We start from the raw sequence: 19,178 nt of genomic DNA, 5'->3' as shown, positions 1-19,178 counted from the left end.
GAATGCCAATAAGCAGTAGAAACCGTTAAGCTAATATACAAAGAACTAGGGGTGTCACTGGTGGTGGACAAAACTAAGGGCCTGACAAACAGACTATCATTTTTGGACATACAGATTGATAGCTTGAAAGGTTTGTGTAGACTTCTAATAGCAAGGTGCAAAAGTTACATTTAACATTAAGTCAAGTATTATGGCATTAAATCAAGTATTGCAGCAGAATAAAATGACTCTGAAACAATTGCAGGAGCTAGTAAAGCTGATGAATTTTGCATGCAGAGTAAACCTTGTAGGGTGTACATTTATGAGGCAGTCTGCTGCCAAAAGGTCAGATTGCACAAAGCAACACCACCAAATTAGGGTTTCACAAGGAATGAAGAAGAATTTAGAGGTATGATTTAGATTTCTTGCAGATTACAATGGGATAGCAATATGGAAGGAGAGTGACACCCCAACCTCCACTCAAAGTGCTTACAAATGCAGCAGGGGAAATTGGTTTTGGGGGGTCATTTCCAAGGACAGTGGTTCAGCATGGCATTAACCAGTGAAGTTAAGGAGGGGTTAGATATTTCAATCCCAGAGACTGAATTTTTTCCAGTAGTAGTGGCCTTAAACATATGGGGAGAACAGACGAAGGATAGACTGATTTGGCTTCATTCTGATAACAACAGCTCAGTGCATATAGTGAACAATCGACTAAGGTATAAGGGAGTGTTAAACAGAATGATGAGGCATTTCACTTTTAAGTGCTTAACACTAAATGTGACAGTTAAGGAACAACCATATTGGGCATTGATAACTCATTGGCAGATTCCCTTTCTAATTTACAGTGGCCCTTGTTCAGGTTGTTTGGTACAAATGCAAATCTTACATCAGATCAAGTGCTAGACCACATGTGGGCCTTATGGGTGGATGAGAATGGTGGCTAATGTGTATTGCCCTCAATGGAAGGGCAAAGATAAAGAATAATAAATGCCTACAGCAATTTTTGCATACTAGACTATCCAGGGGTTGGGACCTGGCATGGCCAGTTCCACCTTATGAAATTAGGGCTTATATTTTCATCATGAAGGAAAAGGGTTGGAGTATGGGGCTAGCAAGAAACACATTATCAGCCTTGAATTGGTTTCATCAGGCTCTGGGGTTAAGGGACTTAACTAATTAATTTCAAGTCCGGTCGATGTTTAAAAGGTGGAGGAGGTAAATGCCTAACATTTGAGATAAGAGGTACCCCATAGGGCCAGCAATCCTACATAAACTATGGTTTGCCATCTTATGAAGTAGCATTATTTAGTGCTGTTTTTCTTTGGCCTTTTATGAGGCCTTTAGATGGTCAGAGATCATTCAACCAAGCAAGAAGAAAGGGTAACAAATGGTATTACCTCTGGCACATGTGCATATGTCTGGGGAAGACATTTGGGTTTACATGACTAAATCCAAAACAGATCAAGAAGGGAAAGGTCAGTGGGTAGCAGTTTTTACCCCAAAGAATTTGGAATGGAAGTTGGCCACAGTCCTGTTGAACTACTGTAATGATAAGAGTATGTTAGAAGGTCCATTCTTTTGTCATCAACAAAGGGATTCTCTTATACATTAGCAGTTGAGGGCAGTTTTACAAGAAGCTATAAAGTTGTGTGGCATAGACACAGCTAGATATACATTACATTAATTTTGGATATGGATAGTGTCATATGTACACATAATGAGAGCAACATAGGCTGACATTAAGAGGCTGGGTAGGTGAAGTCCAATGCTAGCTATGTGAGGTGAGAAAAGCTTTAACTCTTGTTTTTATGTTACAGCTCACACATCGTCAGGTTGGAAATACATATGGATAGAAGGTCATTCATTTATCCAGAGGCTCCATTGTTGAGTCCAGGGCAGGTTGGAATCATTCTTCTGAAGGAGGAATCAAACTTCTTGCAAGGCGATGAGGTTCAGGGTGTCAGGCATGCAATGGAATCCGCTTAGGGTGGTGTTGCAGCAAACAGTCAGAATAGGCAAACCTCCCTACTGTGCTGCATTTGAGGAATAACAATATTGACCAGGTTCCAATTAAAGATTTCATTGGGTTGATTGTACAAGAGGTAAATTATAGACATGAGTGATGGCCACAGGCTAGTATCTGTTGGTCAGAAGTGCTACAGAGAAGAGTAAAGAGAGGGCTAGGTACATTGAAGCAGTTAATTTGATGAGGAAGAGAGTCAATAATACTATGGATAAGTTATTAAGGAACATAACTGGGGTGTACATTCCTCACCCTGGTATTTGAGTCAGGTGGACAGACAGGTATGATGGGGGTTGGATTTATTTAACAGAGGAGCAGGTTTTCTATACAAAATTATAAGTAGGTTGGTCAGGAAGATGGCTGCACATCGAGTACCAGCTTAATTCTAGCTCTCCCAGTATGTAAATAGAAACTTAGCAAAGAAAGCCAGTGGATCTACATTTCTGGGTAAATTTCAGTAACTGGCTAGTAAGTGTGCTGCCTGGATGCTAGAAAAAAAAGAAATACACAGGATTTGAAGGAAAGTCAGCTACATAATGTGATGAAGAAATACTGACTGGGAAAAGTACTGCTGCTGTTCAGCAAAAAAAAAACAGTGCAAGCTCCAGACATGACTTCTTGTAACCTAGAGGAAAGCATAAGGCAACTGCACACAGACCTGATTAAAATAAATGAAACACTGATGGAGTATATCAGCTCAAACAATAAAAGGCTGGAAAAAAGGAAGAAACTTTAAGCAGATATTTAGATAAGGTGATAAAACTGTAAAACTCAAAGGTTGGCATGAAGAAAAGGCTGGCTTAATATGAGGCTACACAGGAAGAGATGTTTCGGAAAATAATAGAATTAGAGGACAGAGAACATAGTGAAAACCTGAGATTTTCTGTTGTACCAGAGAAGCTGGAAGGAAGAGACTGTATTAATTATATGAAAGCACAAATGAGCAACTGGACTGGTATTCCACAAAATTATGTTTTAATTGAAAGGGCTATGAGAAAGCAACCTAGACCTTTAATAGTAAAGTTGCAATATTATCAGCAGAATGCTTTGATTCTGACAAAGTACTAAAAGTGGGAGACAGCAGAGTGTTTGTGGAGAATGACTAATTGTACACCAGGCAGAAGAGGCATAAATGTATTCCATTATTCAGGGAATGTTGAGAAGCAGGTGTGAGATTCAAACTGCTGTACCCAGCTATCTTCAAAATAATTTTCCCTGGAGGGATGTACATGCTAAAGAAGAACTACAGAAGTTTGTCTAACAAAAAGTGAGCTTTGAAAGAGAAGAAATTCTGCTTCTTGTTCTTCTGATAATAAAGACCACAGAGAGAGAGAGAGAGAAAGAGAGAAAGAGACTGTGCCAGTGAAACCCTTTCCATTGTTTCAATGGAAAATGCTTGAGAGAAGGAAAGCACAAAAGTCAACTAGAAAAATCACGTTGGAAATGAAGCAGAGACAGGATTTAGGAAATGGGGATGAACAGGAATAAAACCAGTAACTTGGAAATGTGGGATTACAAAGCAATAATCATATTTGTGAAACATGACAGAAAAAGAAAATCTGGAAATATTGGACTTTCTTAGACTTTGTTAAACTTGTAGGGGACTCTGAAACATATGCCCTACTTCATGTAATTAATGTTCGGAGAATAAAACCAGTAACTTGGAAATTGAGAAATGTGGGATTACAAAGCAATAATTATATTTATGAAACATGACAGAACAAGAAAGTCTGGAAATATTGGACTTTCTTGAACCATGTTAAACATGTTGGGGACCTTAAAGCATTTGCCCAACTTCATGTCATCAGTGTTTGGAGAATAAAACCAGTAACTTGGAAATAACGTGAACATTTACAAATGTGGAATTACAAAGTAACAATTATATTTTTGAAGTATGGCAGAACAAGAAAATCTGGAAATATTGGAATTTGTTGGACTTTGCTAAACTTGTAAATCATATGCTTATTCCATGTCATGAAAGTTCAGAAAAATACTCAGGAGAAGGGAAGAGGAGGGAGAAAGTTAACTGCAAGTAAACAAAACTTTTTTTAATGGTACTGTTTTAATAGTGCATGATTTTCTTTGCATACTATAAACTTTTTTGCAGTTATTTTTAACTGTAATGGGGATACTAATGTAAATAGGTGCACCTATTTTTCTTTTTTTTTTTCATTCTGCCTTCTCTCTTTTTTCTTGTTCGGTTTTAAGAAATGCATACACTGCAATGTAAAAAAAAAAAAAGAAGAAAAATCTGGTTAAAAGAGCATTACAAAAGAAAGATTTGTGTGCCTTTTCTCATTCTTACATAGGGGAAATGACTGGGTTAAGGCCCTTAGCTTAATCTAGTAAAAAGTTTTAAGAGTAAGCAAGTAAATGAAAAAGAATATTGAATATTGTGAAGATTGGGTGAAGATACGTGAAGGCTGCCAGCCTAGCCAGATAAAATTTTATAGATAATTCTGTCATTTGTAAATATTAATGTAAGCCACAGGCATGTTGTCTTAAATGTGAAAAGACTGCTGTTAGATGTGGAACTGCAAAAAATGTAACAATAGTGCACTCTGCTGGCAGAAAGCTGACCAAGTAAAGCATGTTGTGACCCTTTGATCTAAACACGGTGCCGAAATGTCCAAATGAAGACATTCTTTCTATTGTTTTAACCAAGAGTTAAATTGCTAGATTTAAACATACAAATGTATTTTTATTGTTCTGCTTCCTAACCAGCTGCAAGATAACAAAAAGATATGTTAAGAATATAAATGTAGTTTCTGTTAGCCTGAGAACCCAGGGAAGTGTGAAGAATGATGTAATGTGAACCAGGAATGTGATTTTAAAAACAGAGAGACTCAGAGAGCATTAAGCATTTTTGTCTTGACCATCCAACATCAGCACTCTGCCTGTGTTCTATATGTAAGTTTATCTTAAACTTGTGTTTTCTCTTAGAAATAACTAGAAACTAGAAAGATTAGACTAAGTGTTTTTCTGTGATGTCAGAACTGTACTACTGAATTATTTTAAGTATTTATCTGTGATCTCTGAACTCTTGATTAGCACTGTGTAGTAAGAAGTAGTGTCTTGTGTTTTTATTATTTATTATTAAATATTTTTAAACCTTTCAACTGTGGCTGCTTTGTATAGAGATAAGTTAAACTCTATAGGTACATTGCATGTTTATAGGGATCCTGTACCAAGTCACTCTAATAAGCCTTGACTGTTTAGCTATACTACCAATTGGATAATAATATTGCAAAGTAATAATTGGACACCCTTTTAAGGGCCTTTTAGTAGCTGATAAATATTAGCTGGGTGGTGCCAGTGATTTCTATCTTATAGTCTGGGAAAAAAAGGGGCACAGCTGGAGAGCCTGTGCCAGCCTTCCCCATAAGTGTCTGTGTGATTGTATAAACCCTTCTCAAAGTGTGTTTGTGTGTGTGTGTGTGTGTGTGTGTGTGTGTGTGTGTGTGTGTGTGTGTGTGTGTGTGTGTGTGTGTGTGTGTGTGTGTGATCTACTTGGGCAGGGACACGAAGCACTGGCTGGACAGATAGGGTGCTGGAGTTATTAGCTTGCCCACTAGGCTGAGATCTGGACCCTATAGCTGTGCCAGTGGGGAGTCTTATTGGGGACCTGGAGAGCAAAGGAGTGACCAGCACCAAACTGACTGTGATCTCTGTGTGCTCTTAAGGGAAATTGCACTTTACTGTGTGGATTTGTTATCCTTTCCTCCTATATGAGACGCCCCTCACTGGTGTTAGTGGTGAGGATTGAGGCTCCTTGATTACTGGGCCAGGGCACTGGCATCACAAATATTATAAGGCTTTTTTTTCTAGTAAACAAATGTATAGTTGGCAGTTTTATGTTTAGTTTTCATGTCTGTAGGAGACAACCTGATAAAGAGAAATGGCTTGCTTTCTGAAAGCATTCAAGTGTTCTCCCAGCTAAGAGATCTATAAAGATAAGACAAGGCCAGACAGCACTTGTAGAAATGCAGGCTGTACCATGCATCTTAGCATGGCTAACTTTTCTTTTAGGTTATATCCAGTCTGTGTGTGTGGCTGTGAGTTTGAAACATTTGTTCATATTAGCAGGGTAAAACTTCAATATTTGAAGATATTCATAGTTTTGTGTGTTATTATTAGGTTAATAAGTTTTAGGGGGTATTGGGCTGTGTTTTTTTTTTCTTGAGACTTTCAAAAATTAATCAGGAGCTATTAGAGAAGATAGAAATTTCTTCTAAATATATAACTAGGGAGTGGGATAAAATTACAGTGGAATTTAAAAATAGAGTGCAAATAAAGGAAAGGAAGATATGGTTAAGAAGCAACATGGATTATTTAGAGGACTGATAAATGTCAAAGTATTGCAAAATGGGGGAATCCCATAGGACAGGAAGAGGAGCAACTGCAGGATGCTAAACAGAAAATAAGGGATTGTCTCAATAATATGCATGAATTTAGAAAGATTGCTGTTCAGCAACTCCTTTTTTTGATAATAACTCTGAAGCACAAAAACTTTTATCACAATGACTCAGGCAACAGAAAGTAGAAAGGGTTGTCACCAAACTTAGGGAGCCTATAACAAGGAAAATAATAAGAGATTCTGTAGAAGTATTAGAAATATTTTGGAAATTCTATAAAAGTCTGTGTAAAGCAGGGAGATATGGAAATCAAGAGAAGGTACAAATGAAAATATTTATGAATTAATTAAATATGCAGAGGGTAGAGGTAGATGAGGGACAATTATGTAACAGTTAGCATAGGAGGAGAGGAGATAAAAATTGTGATGTATAACCAATCTACAGAAAAGTCCTCAGGAATAGATGGTATTCCTGTGGAAGTTTGGGGGCTAGGAGGGAAACTGATAAAAATATGGAAGGTTTTGTTTAACAGTATTTTAACAGGAGGAGAAGTACCAATATCCTGGAAGAAAGCGCTGGTAGCTGTAATACCTAAAGAGGGTAAAGATCCATCAGAACCAGCTTCATACAGGTCCATTTCAATACTAAACCATGATTATAAAGTAGATACCACAGCTGCATCCAAGGGTCCAACCAACAGACAAGAAGATAAGGAAGTCACTTCTAAAATAAAATGAAGCCAATTCTTTATTTGGTAAGTGCTTTCATTGTGTATACACCCCACTTCTTCAGACCTTTAATAATCACAACCATTGTGACTTCCTTGTCTGAAGAAGTGGGATTTATACACCACAAATCACTTACCAAATAAAGAGTTGGCTTCATTTTATTTTAGAAGTGACTTACTTGTCTTCTTATCTATTGGTTGGATCCTTGGATGTAGCTGTGGTATCTACTTTTATCTAGTTTTATTTTCCTGGATCCATTTATTCGAACCATGACCTTGTTTGTGTTTCATGATTATAAAGTGTTTATGTCTATAATGGCTAAAGGAATGGCAAAAGTGATTCCAAAATTGATAGATATGGATAAATGTGGTTTTGTGGAGGGGAAGCAAATATCTGACAACATTAACAGAACATTGATGATTCAGAAGGAAGCAGAATGCAAGAAAATACCACTGTTGCTGGTGAGTCTTGATGCAGAGAAACCATTTGACAGAGTAAGCTGGGACTTTATGAACAGGGCAATGGAATCATTTGCAATCCCAGTTAAAACTATAAGGTTGATTAGGAGGATATATGAGGGATCAGATGTGAAAATTAAAGTGGGTGGGGTCCTCTCTGATAATTACTGCTAGGGCAGAGGAACCATGTAGGGGTTGTCCTCTCTCCCCTTTGCTATTTGTATTATATTTAGAGCCACTGGCAAAGAAAATAAGGGACTCAGAAATTCAAGAATATAATTGGTATGGTAGTCAAGAAATGCTGGCTCTGTTTGCAGATGATATTTTATACATGACAAAACCAGAAAGGGACATTACAGTGCTGTGGAACATTTTGAGACAGTTCAAATATTTTTGACATGCAAAATTAATGAAACTAAAACAAAGGCAACAGAGGTAAATTATATTCCCCCACATGAATTGGTTCATCAATATCCATATTTATAGTAACATGATAAAATCAAGCATTTAGGAGTATGGATTAAAATGATTCTGGTGTAGCAGCTAAATATATGTGGGAAGAGACCAGAATAAACAAAAGATAATACAATACTACAAAAACTGAGAAAATGGAAGCTCTGTTATATGGATATTGATAGTAAGATACAAGCAGTTAAAATGTTAGTCCCTTTAGTCTTATACACAAATCAGGCATATTTTTATCAATCAGAGAAGTTGTGAATAGCAATTAATAAAGAGCTGAAAGATTTTATCTGAGACAGGAAGACAGCAAGAGTCAAGAGGGATAAGCTGATTCCTCCACTAGAATAAGGGGGATATGAATTACCTGATTTCATGGACATGGAAGGGACATCAGCAAGACTATGATAAAGCTGAAATGGCTAAGTAATACAAGCTCAAGTGTTTCATAGCTGGACATTTTCTCATAACAAAATGATATAATCACAGTTTTATAATGTAGGACATATTATTAAATGATGGTTACATGAAGTGGGTCAAGAATGATAGATATGTTAATAGTTGAGAAATATAAAATATCTTTACCTACTAATTTAAAAAAAATGGTGTGTTCAATTTGATCTTAAGACTCTACAAGTTTTGTTGTTCAACTAGAAAGACTTATGTCATGAATCTACACAAGAGTCAGAGTACCTTGACCTGTAATAAAACTTATGTCAAATGCACGTAACAAAAACTAAAAAGTAACAACTGTAGATATAATCTGTTTTAAACATTTTAAATGTGGAAAAAATGGGTTACATAACAAGATTTTTGTGCCAGAGACTTGTGCTATATTTTATACAGTAAGTTAGTAACACTATTACATCTCTTGAAAACTATAACCTTTAAAAAGCATGCTACTGATAATATTATGCCTCTAGAATGTGATAAATTATCTTCTAAGATGGTTAAAGCTCCATTCTGCTTCTGTGCAATTGCCAAGTTAATTAGGTGTAATAGCTTAACTTATGGTGGTATGATAATACTGATATAAAAGCAAGATATGTATGTACTAAGAAAGTAAGTAGATGTGATATCCATTCATGGCAATAAAAAACAGTATTATTTTATTCAGACGGATATAGAAACTGGGTTTGAAAAAGGAGTCCATCCAGTTGTAACAGTTTTATTATTATCTTATCATGTGTTAAACTGGGAAGATTTTTGCCATTTTAATCACTTGTGGAGAGAATGAAAAGAAAGTATTTCATTTGATCCACTACTCTTTCAATGTTAGAAAGGTAAGCAGCAGGTGAATGAGTCTAAATATGTATGTACATCTGCCTAACTCAGAGAAAGCAACCACCAAACATGTTTATTAGAGTGTATGAATCCAACAAAAATCTGTTCAGAATGTTAAAATGCCTGAAAGGTACAGACATGTGGCTATCAATACAAAAAGAAATAGTACCCACACTACTTACTGAGATATGTCAGAGTATGTTCCTAGCAGAACTAATAAAAGGAAGGTTGTAAGTGTCATTGCAGCCTAAAAATGTTGATAAGCAGGGACTTGAAGTGAGTAGCAGAACTAAAGAAAAAGGCATGCTTAATGAAAGGGTGTATTCTTATGAAATGTAGTTAGGAAGTAAGGAAACTGCACCACTTGAGCTAAATTCTAAATGTTCTATCATGCTAAAGCAGAAAGCACCAGAAATGTGAACTTTAAACAGTAGATGGGTGTGGAAAGGAAGAAAACTACCAGTGAGAAAATTTTCACCAGAGTATCATCATGGAACTTATAAACAATGACATTGGTAATCTCCAAACTCAGGACCCCACTCAGTTCGGGTTTGTAAAAGGAAGATCATGTCTCCTAAACCTGATAGACTTCTTTGAAGCAGTCACCAAAGCTGTAGATGAGGGTAAGGTGGTTCACACAGCCTATCTAGATCTCGCCAAGGCTTTTGACACCATCCCCCACTCTGGAATTATAGATAAACTCACTAAACTAGGTATAAATCCTTATGTCACAAGATGGGTTGCCATCTGGCTCACTGACAGAACCAACACTGTGAAAGTAGCAGACTCCAAATCCAGCTTCAGACCAGTGACAAGTGGAGTACCACAGGGTTCAGTCCTGGGTCCTCTCCTGTTTGGTATCTACTTCTCTGACGTACAGGCCAACACAGAAGGTCTTTGGCTAATGAAGTTCGCAGATGACTGCAAACTAGGATCCATAATCAAAACTCCAAAAGATGTGGACATCCTACAAAAGGGCCTTCCTGAGACAGATGCCTGGCGTCAAAGCCATGGCCTCAAGCTCAATGCCAAAAAGTGCATTGTCATTCCTTTTGGTAAAAACTCAGTACCCATGAACTACCACATAGGTGGTAGTCTACTTAACACCGAAAGTGTGATAAGAGACCTTGGGACACAGGTGGACAGTAGTCTCTCCTTTGATAATCACATCGCCACAGTAGTCAGGAAATCCTTCTATGTGGCACACCTCATCACAAAAGGTTTCTCATCCAGGAAAAAAAGAGGTCATTGTTCCCTTCTACTCGTCACTCATTAGACCCATTATAGAGTACAATTCCCCTTTTGGTATGTACCTCACAAGACATCTACAACAACTGGAAAGGCCACAGAAATACCTCACAAAGAGGATTACCGGCCTCAAAGTGATGCCCTATGCAGACCGTCTCAAAAAACTACAGCTTTGCTCTGTTGCATATCGCCTACTCAGAGGCGATCTCTGCCTAACACACAAAGTTATGTCAAACCCAGAGCTTTTAGACATGCTCCACTTAAAGAAATCCAAATCCCTGTGAGCTACACGCTCTAGGGACCTAAACCTCGTCACCACAATAAACAGAACATGCTGGAGGGATAGATTCCTGTTCCACAGACTTCCCATACTCTGGAACAAACTACCTATCTATATCAAACAAAGCTCCTCATTAGCACACTTCAAGAAAAATCTTGATGATTGGATGGGAGATAGGAAATTCACCCCGGGGATCACTTCTGTGGCACTGCTCGACAGTGGCACAGGAAAATAATTTTCTTGGGTGGCGAAAGCCAGGGTACCTTTGGCTAGGCTTATATAGACCCTAGGGCCAATAGCCTAGTACCTACCTATGAACCTATGAGTACTCAGGAGCTATTCAGTATCTACTTCTCAGATCTCCACTTATCAAACAATGATCTCTGGTTAACAAAGTTTGTGGATGATTGTAGGCTGGGAGCCATCATTAAGTCCCCTTTTGACATACAAACACTCCAACGGGAACTTATACTCTTAAGTAGCTGCCTTAATAAAAACAGGCTCAAACTCAATGCCAAAAAGTGCAAATTGTAGCATTTGGTAAGCATCCTCTAACTCTAATGTATAGCATAGATAACACACCACTTCAAAATGAAAAGGTTGTGATAGACCTAGGTACTTATCAGGACAGCTCCCTCAGGTTTGACCATCACATTGCAACAATGGTTAAGAAATCTCATAGCAAAAGGCATTTCCTCTGCATCAAAAGAAGTGCTTGCCTCCTTGTAACCTGTACTGATCAGACGTGTCATTGTGCATAAACCTTTCTTTGGGATGTATTTTACTAAGCATATCAAGCAGTTGGAAAGATTCCAGAAGTTTGTAACTAAAAAGATCATGGTCTTAAAGGATCTGAACTACCAGGAAAGACTGGAGACTTTTTCCCTATACTCAGTTTTATATTGACTCCTTAGGACTGATCTCTGTCTTGCTTATAGATGTAGAAGGGGTTCAGTAGACCAATTACTCTTATACCTCCATAAAGCAAGCAGTCTGGCTAACAAGAGGGCCAAAAATTTAAATATACTCCAACAAATAAATAAGACATGGATGAGGGATAGATTTGTCATACAGCACCAACCCCGTCTCTGACATTAACTCCCTGTCCAAGTTAAGCAGTGTGACACACTATCTGCTTTTAAAAAGGAGCAGGACAACAGGATTGGGATTTATAACCACCCTTGGTATGACTGGCCTAGTCCTCCTTGCAACTATGATCCTGTAATGAATGAGTACTGAAGCAGTTTGTGGATGAAAGCAGAAGTGTAGCTGGCTCAACCAGCTCTGGAACCATGAACCAACACACCACCCCAGCTATTCAAGTGAAGAGCAAACAAAAAAAGTTCCTTTTTACCTGCAAACCAACCAGATGATGACTAGATGCATGACATGTCACCCCTCCTGTGCTAACCATTCAGGTGCTGTTTCTGTGTTCTTGTGCTCTGCCTCTGATCCTCCTTCACCATATTTTATTTTAAAAAATTATTCTTTTAAGCTGTGGCAAACTGCTTGCTACAAATGTGGCAAACAATTTCTACAGTTTATACCCTGCCTGCACAGAGCAATACATCACTCAGGTTTTAGTTATTTTATAACTGTAGCAAACTGCTTGCTACAATGTAGCAATCAGTTGCTACAGTTTAGACCACACAAACAGCGTTACAAAACTTAGGTTTGATAGTAAACGCAATACCAGCTTCTAAAAGCCAGTATTCGCTCACATGTGATGGTCATTGACCTATTACAAGGGGGGGGGGCCCACCTCATTCCAATTAGACCCATCCATTCAACTGTTTCTTGCAAGCCCCCCCCCCCCCCCTCATGCATACACTTGTACAGTCATATACACACATTGCTGTATTGTTAAATTGGCGCGTGTACAAAACTCGCACTTTCGTTGTCACGTTGAGGGTATACGTATACTCCCCTCGCTCGTTCTCCAAAGCATCCTCTATATTTCCACTCACTTTTGTATTTATATATACACATTTGTATTTTTATAAGCATACCTAATCTGTCATTTCGGGAAAGAGGATTAAAGCTACCAGTCCTTATGCGTTTCAAAATCCAGGGTTTGATTCCCTTAGTGTCCATTTACGAAATATGCAACTTTAAACAAGTATCACGTCAACAAAGAGTGCTCCATGGACGCTTTTCAAAAAGGTCTTGTACCCAATGTGTTTATGCGATGCATAAAAGAAGTGCCTGTGTGGACTGGGGATAAGGGCACGTTTGTCTGCACACATGTATGCATATCTTTTATTTACATACATATTTTTGTTGTTGTTGCTGAAACCCACTCTGAAAAAAAAAAAAGATCTTGCAATTATTTTCGTCTGCAATTGTCAAGGTATGAATAATTATCAGTGGGACTACCACCTTGCCACTTCCTGCAAAATAAGTCAGATGCAAGCCTTTAGTTGTACTGCTTCCACCTAAATACGTCAGAAAGAGCGCTCCCTAATGTTTACTTAACGGTTTACTGAGCAAACAACATAGGTGAACATGCGAGAGAGCCTAAACACAACATGAAAGTGTGAGTTTTGTGCACGCGCGTATAACAAAAAGAAAGGGGGAGGGTCGACTTCTCTTTTGTGTGTACGCGAAATTCAGTAACTCGCGGCGTGCACAGGACACGGCTTGTAGAGGATGTGAACGCGCAACGGTAAGGGAGCGTGCAGCACTAAGAAAAGGCTAATGACAACGGGAACAAGGAAGATACTAGAGGTAGGTATCGCCTTGGGCCCTTATCTTTTCATCGGCACAGGTGTGATACCGAATTCGTGGAAATGGATCGAATGGTGCTGGTACTGTTTTATGGATTCACCCAAGACTGGCCACCGTTTTCAGCACAATATAGCGGTCAGTTCCTATGTTATAAGTAATGCAGTTCTTAAAAAGGGAAGCTACTTTGTCTTGAGGTTGACAACCATCACCTATCTGGTACAGTATGACATCGTTATCCAGCAGCAAACTATCAGCATTGGTTAAGCAGTCATCGCTTTGAAGAGGCTTGAAATGTCCATTGGATGCACGGGGATGCGGATTGGGGTGGGGGTGCTGCAGCTAGGGAGCTGCTAACCATCCGTTAGGGTGAAGGGGGCGTTTCTGTTACCCGGGAAGGGGCAACACTGCCTGTATCCCTTAACAGAAAAGGGAAGTGAAAAGTAGGAATTTTAATAATCCTCTTTGCAGTACAGACTGTGTTTTTATGTTTGTCATTTTTAAATATGTGCTGGCCTCTTGTTAATATTCAAAATTGTGTTTTTTGGTGCTCGTTTAAAAAAAGAAATAACAGAACTCCACGGCTTTGGCTGTGCTTGTCTTCTAGTGTCTTGCTTTATTATCAGTCTGGTGTATGCTTTCTGTTTTTCTGCTACCCTGCTTATCCTACCACATGGTTTTGCTCTGCATTTCCTATATAAGCTTCTTGCTCTTCCAGTACCTCATCTGTTTTCATTTGCAACCTTATCTAATGTTGCAGTCCTCATTGTGCTCGTTGCCCTAATTCTTTGCATTTGATTTTGAATTAGAGATCGCATTTCTAAGAACTGTAATGGGTGGAGCTGGCATAAAATGATGTTGCACTGTGTTCATTTCTCCCCTGAAGTTGTAACTGGTGTGTGTTTTTATTTTTTTAACTGGGAAACTAATAGCCTCTTCTCACAGGAAACGTGGAAGTATTTGGTTAAAGTATTAAGTGGAAACTGCGGGTATCCTATCCAAGAGTCAAGACTGAGGGTTGTTTGCAGCTCACCTCTTTTGTCTCCTCTAAACTTCTCCCTATAGATCAAGTACTTTGAGGAGTAATGTCTTAAAGAGCAGGAAACATATTCCACAAACTTGCTGCCCAGTTTAATACATGATTTAATATGTAGTTAAGATGTTTGTAATGAATAAGAAATGCCGCATGTCTTGAGCCGTAAAGAGTCCTCTGTCACATGTCTTGGTCCATAAAGAGTCATCTCCATAAATAACATAAACAGAAAAGTGACATGCCCACATGTAGTCCTTTATTCATTGGGCTTTCATGTTAACCTTCAACTCATGGTACAATACTTTTTGCTGTTATTGTGTTTCTATTTTGTGTTTAATGTACTGAGACTGAAATTAGTGCACAGTGATTGGTGTTCTATCCTGGTAAACAAATTCAGATAAATAAGTTATAATTGTTTGGTTGTGAGCCTTGGAATGCGCATGTAACAGATGACCTGTCTGTGTTTTTTGTTTATAACTTTTAAGTAAACCTTCCCCAGTAAAGAGAAGTTGATACCCATGAGGTAAAACAATGCAAACGAATTGCCAAAGACATTGAAACATTGCACTTCTTACAATGTTAAGTTTTGATTTATTTTGCAGTTGTGATAATATTTAGCCGTAACTTCAACTTGTTTATTTTTGTCCAGGCATTACTACTACATCCCCATCTAGTTTTCTATGGTAATGAATGAAAAGGATATCATGATTCCAAGGGGGGTTGGCAGTGGTTGTGTATGCACTTTGACTGACTTCTAGTGTTGCCATTTAGTCAACACCTCTTTTCTCCATTGGTATTATTTTATCTTGTGGACAACATACAACAAGCATACGTTGTTTGCAAAGGCTTGACTGTATGCTTGTCACTTGTAAGAAGTATGCTGTCAGCAGCTTTGACTTCACAAATATTGATTTGCCATGAAAGAGCCTCTGTTAAGAGTGATGCACATGCTGTTCCATGTGTTGATCCCCCTTTGGGAAGTAGTTGTCCTTTGAATGATTGAACCATGCAGTTTTGGTGATCTGTTTGCACCTTGTATCTGTGCAAGTGTTGTGATAGGAGATGATGTGAGAGTCCCTGATACTGCAAACCACAGAGTTGTAGAAGGGTTGTTAATAAGATGAATATGCTGGAGGGTAATTGAGACTAACTAGCATACCTTTCAACCTCTTGAAGCAAGAAATCTGAACAGAGCCTGATGTAATGGGGGGGGGGGGGCAAACAATAGGGATACATTTTACATAGGTTCATACTAGGCTATCTGCCCTAGGGCATTTACAAGCCTAGCCAGAGTGTGTTTGGCTTTCGCCACGCATTTTAAAATGAATTTTGCTATGCCCTTTTTCGAGGTTAGTATACTGTGCATCTGTCTAACAGTGACACAGAAGTGATACCTGGAGTAAATCTATGATCTCCCATCCACTCATCAAAATTCCTCTTGAAGAGAGTCAATGAGGGACTCTGCCTAACCTGGACTGGGATTTTATTCCAGAGTGAAGGGAGCCTCTGGGTTATGAATCTGTCCCTCCAGCATGTCCTATTTATTTCAATGCTGAGGTTCAAGTCTGTCGAGCTCGTAGCTCGATGGGATTTGGATTTTCTGAGGTGCAGCATGTCCATTAATTCCGGGTTGGGCATGGCTTTATACGTCGGGCACAGATCGCTTCTGAGCAGGTGGTATGCCACTGAGTAGAGCTGGAGTTTCTTTAACCGGGCAGCATATGGCATCTGTTTGAGCCCTTTGATCCTCTTGGTGAGGTACTTTTGGGGTCTTTCCAGTTGCTGCAGGTGTCTGGTAAGGTACATCCAAAAGGGGCATTGTACTCAATTATGGGCCTGATGAGGGATGTGTAAAGAGGCACAATGACCTCCCCTGATCTAGATGTGAATCCCTTCATGATTAGGTGGGCTATATAAAATGATTTTCTAACCACTTTGGCCACGTGGTTGTCAAATGAGAGATTGCTATCAACTTGGGTATCCAGGTCCCTAATTACTTCTTCTGTACTTAATGGATTACCACCTATGTGGTAATTTGTGGGCACTTTGTTTTTGCCGAAGGGGATGCACTTTTTGATGTTTAGCTTGAGGCCATGGCTCTGGCACCAGTTGTCTGTTTCTATGAGGCCCTTTTGTAGGATGCTTGTGTCGGCTGGATAATCGATTATGGCGCAGAGTTTGCAGTCTTCTGCAAACTTGGTCAGCCACAGTCCTTCCGTGTTGGCCTGTACCTCCGAGAAATATATACCGAACAAGAGAGGTCCCAGGACTGAGCCTTGTGTGACGCCACTTGTAACTGGTTTGGAGTCTGACATGGCTCCAGCAATTCTAACCATGTGGGTTCTGACCTTGAGCCAGTTTGCAACCCATCTAGTGGCATAGGGGTTTATATTTAAGCTGGTGAGCTTATCTATAATGCCGAGTGGGGTATCCTATCGAAGGCTTTTGCGAGGTCCAGGTAGGCTGTGTGGACTACTTTTTTTTTTGTCAATGGCCTTGGTGACTACAAACAATCAGGTTTAATAGGCAGGATCTGCCCTTAGCAAAGCCGAACTGGGTAGGATCCAGTGTCTGTAGGTCCCCAATATCTTTATTTATGAGGTCCATGATGATCCTTTCCATAGCATGCAGACCAAGCTAGTCAGGCTTATGGGGCGATAGTTTCCAGGATCCGTTGAGGCACCACCTTTGTGGAGAGGGACCACTGTTGCTGTATGCCACTCTTTGGGTACATATCCTGTAGTAAGGCTGAGATTGAACAGTAGTTTTATGTTTGGGTTTAGTTCTTCTTGGAGTTCATGTAGGACGCAGCCCAGGACACCGTCCGGTCCCATTGATGCTGTGTTTATTGCTTTGGAGAGGGCGGCTCTTACCTGAGCATCTGAGATGTTGTTCTTATAAATTTAGAAAGTTGCTAGAATAACCGTCAGTTTTAGAATGCGTTTACTGAAGGATATGAAGTCTTTAACTCAAATGAATATGATTATTTAGTGACATTAATCCTTAAATCATCCCAGTGATTTGACAAAAAAAGAATTATGAGGAACAGACCAAAAATATGAGGCAAAAATCTGGACAGTTGAGAGGTATGCCAACTATGGATTTTTAGTATAGTAGCTGACCCAGTATTTTTGCAGTGGGTGGGAGCACCTGTCACCAGATTTCTGTTGTGCCAGTTCCATTCTTTCCCGATTTTCCAGGTCATAATGCATATAAAGTAGTTCTTTTGTTATGGATGTAGATTTTTCTTTAGCTAGAAAGTACTTTGGTGCTTGAATTACATTAACTGGACATGGTTTTGTGAATTCTGTTTCAGATGACTTGTTTTGCGCCCCCCCCCCCCCAGTAGTATGTAATCTGTTCTTGTTTCCATATACTCTGAATAATCATTTATGTTTACTGTTGCTCTCTGTCTTGAGATCTGCTGTTTCATCTTGCTCTGGTTCAACCTCCTGTGCCCCTTTGCTTCTCACTCCTTTATATTTGCCATCTCATTCAGTTTTATGTCTCTAGTTCTTCTTATACATTTTAATCACTTTTGATGTCTCTTTGCATTCTGTTACATGCTGTTCTTTACTCTTTCTTCACAGTTTCTCTCATAGTTAATGTTCACACTTAATTTTGATACTTGAGGGTGGCCTTTCTTGGGCAGAGCCATTTACAGAAGAGACTAGAGAAGAGTTGCTAAAGTTTATTATAAATGAGTGGATATAGCCTAGGTATTTAGTAGGTTATGGTTATAAAGTTCATTATTATAAATGAGTGGATATAATAAAGCTTCATAGGTAGTAGGTTATTGTTATAAAGTTTATTAGAAATGAATGGATATGACATAGCTTCGTAGGTATTTAGTAGATTATTGGTCTGTGAGGATCTTAAGAAGCCTATCCTTATAATTCCCATGGTGGTTTTTAGCCCTTGTGTTTTACATGTGAATAACCCTGTGATGGACCTAGCAAGGATATGTTTGGACATTTACATTTGTCGTGTTCATGAGATATACGGGTGCTAACTAAGCTGGGGGTGATTTGTCCTGTTCATGTGATATACGGGTGCTAACTAAGCTGGGGGTGGATTTGTGGTTATCTCTCCATTTGTCTAAATTTTGTTTGAATAGAGTAAGAAAAGTACTTTGCTTTATGTGGATTAGAGGACTGTTCCATATAAATTATATTGTCTGTTATACAAACCTGTCCCATCAACATGTCTTGTTTATTTTGCAAAAGAGATTGAGATCCCTTAAGTGAGTGTTTGATATATTTCACTTACATTTGACATCTTTACTTTAACTGAAAGTAAAAGCTTTCTGTTAACATTGTTTCCAAGTACATTAAAAGAAAGTATATAAAAGGATTTAAGAATGCGTAGCTAACAAAAGTAATAACTGTTACAGTATCAGTAGTAGAGGCATTCAGATAAGCCTATACAAATGCATAGATGTAGACCTCTGCAGAGGTAAAGTTGGGCAGAGAGTAGGCTTGACAGTGCAGATGGAAAATTATCTGATGGACCAGGTCAGGAAGAACTGGTTCTTTACTATTGCTGCATATACATCTATCCATCTACTTTGCTGTGACACACCCTTCAACACTAAAGTATTCCCT

The 19,178-nt window shown here is 38.8% G+C and overlaps 1 protein-coding gene across 4 annotated transcripts in view; it reads left to right on the top strand.

The window, feature by feature from the left end:
* The first annotated feature begins 13,314 nt into the window (after positions 1–13,314).
* Positions 13,315–19,178, top strand: part of LOC122790165 (SLAIN motif-containing protein-like) — a 524,881-nt gene continuing 519,017 nt past the window's right edge. The window contains exon 1 of one of the 4 annotated variants that reach the window (XM_044057761.1): positions 13,315–13,544. The gene's annotated coding sequence lies outside the window, so the exon portion shown is untranslated. The other 3 variants (XM_044057757.1, XM_044057758.1, XM_044057760.1) reach the window with 3 other exon arrangements.

Source organism: Protopterus annectens, chromosome 15.part0 (genome assembly GCF_019279795.1).
Source record: "Protopterus annectens isolate FY-2018-M chromosome 15.part0, PAN1.0, whole genome shotgun sequence".
NCBI classification, from domain to species: Eukaryota; Metazoa; Chordata; order Ceratodontiformes; family Protopteridae; genus Protopterus; species Protopterus annectens.
The sequence above is the reverse complement of the archived record's forward strand: the minus strand, read 5'-3'. Positions and strand labels throughout refer to the sequence as shown.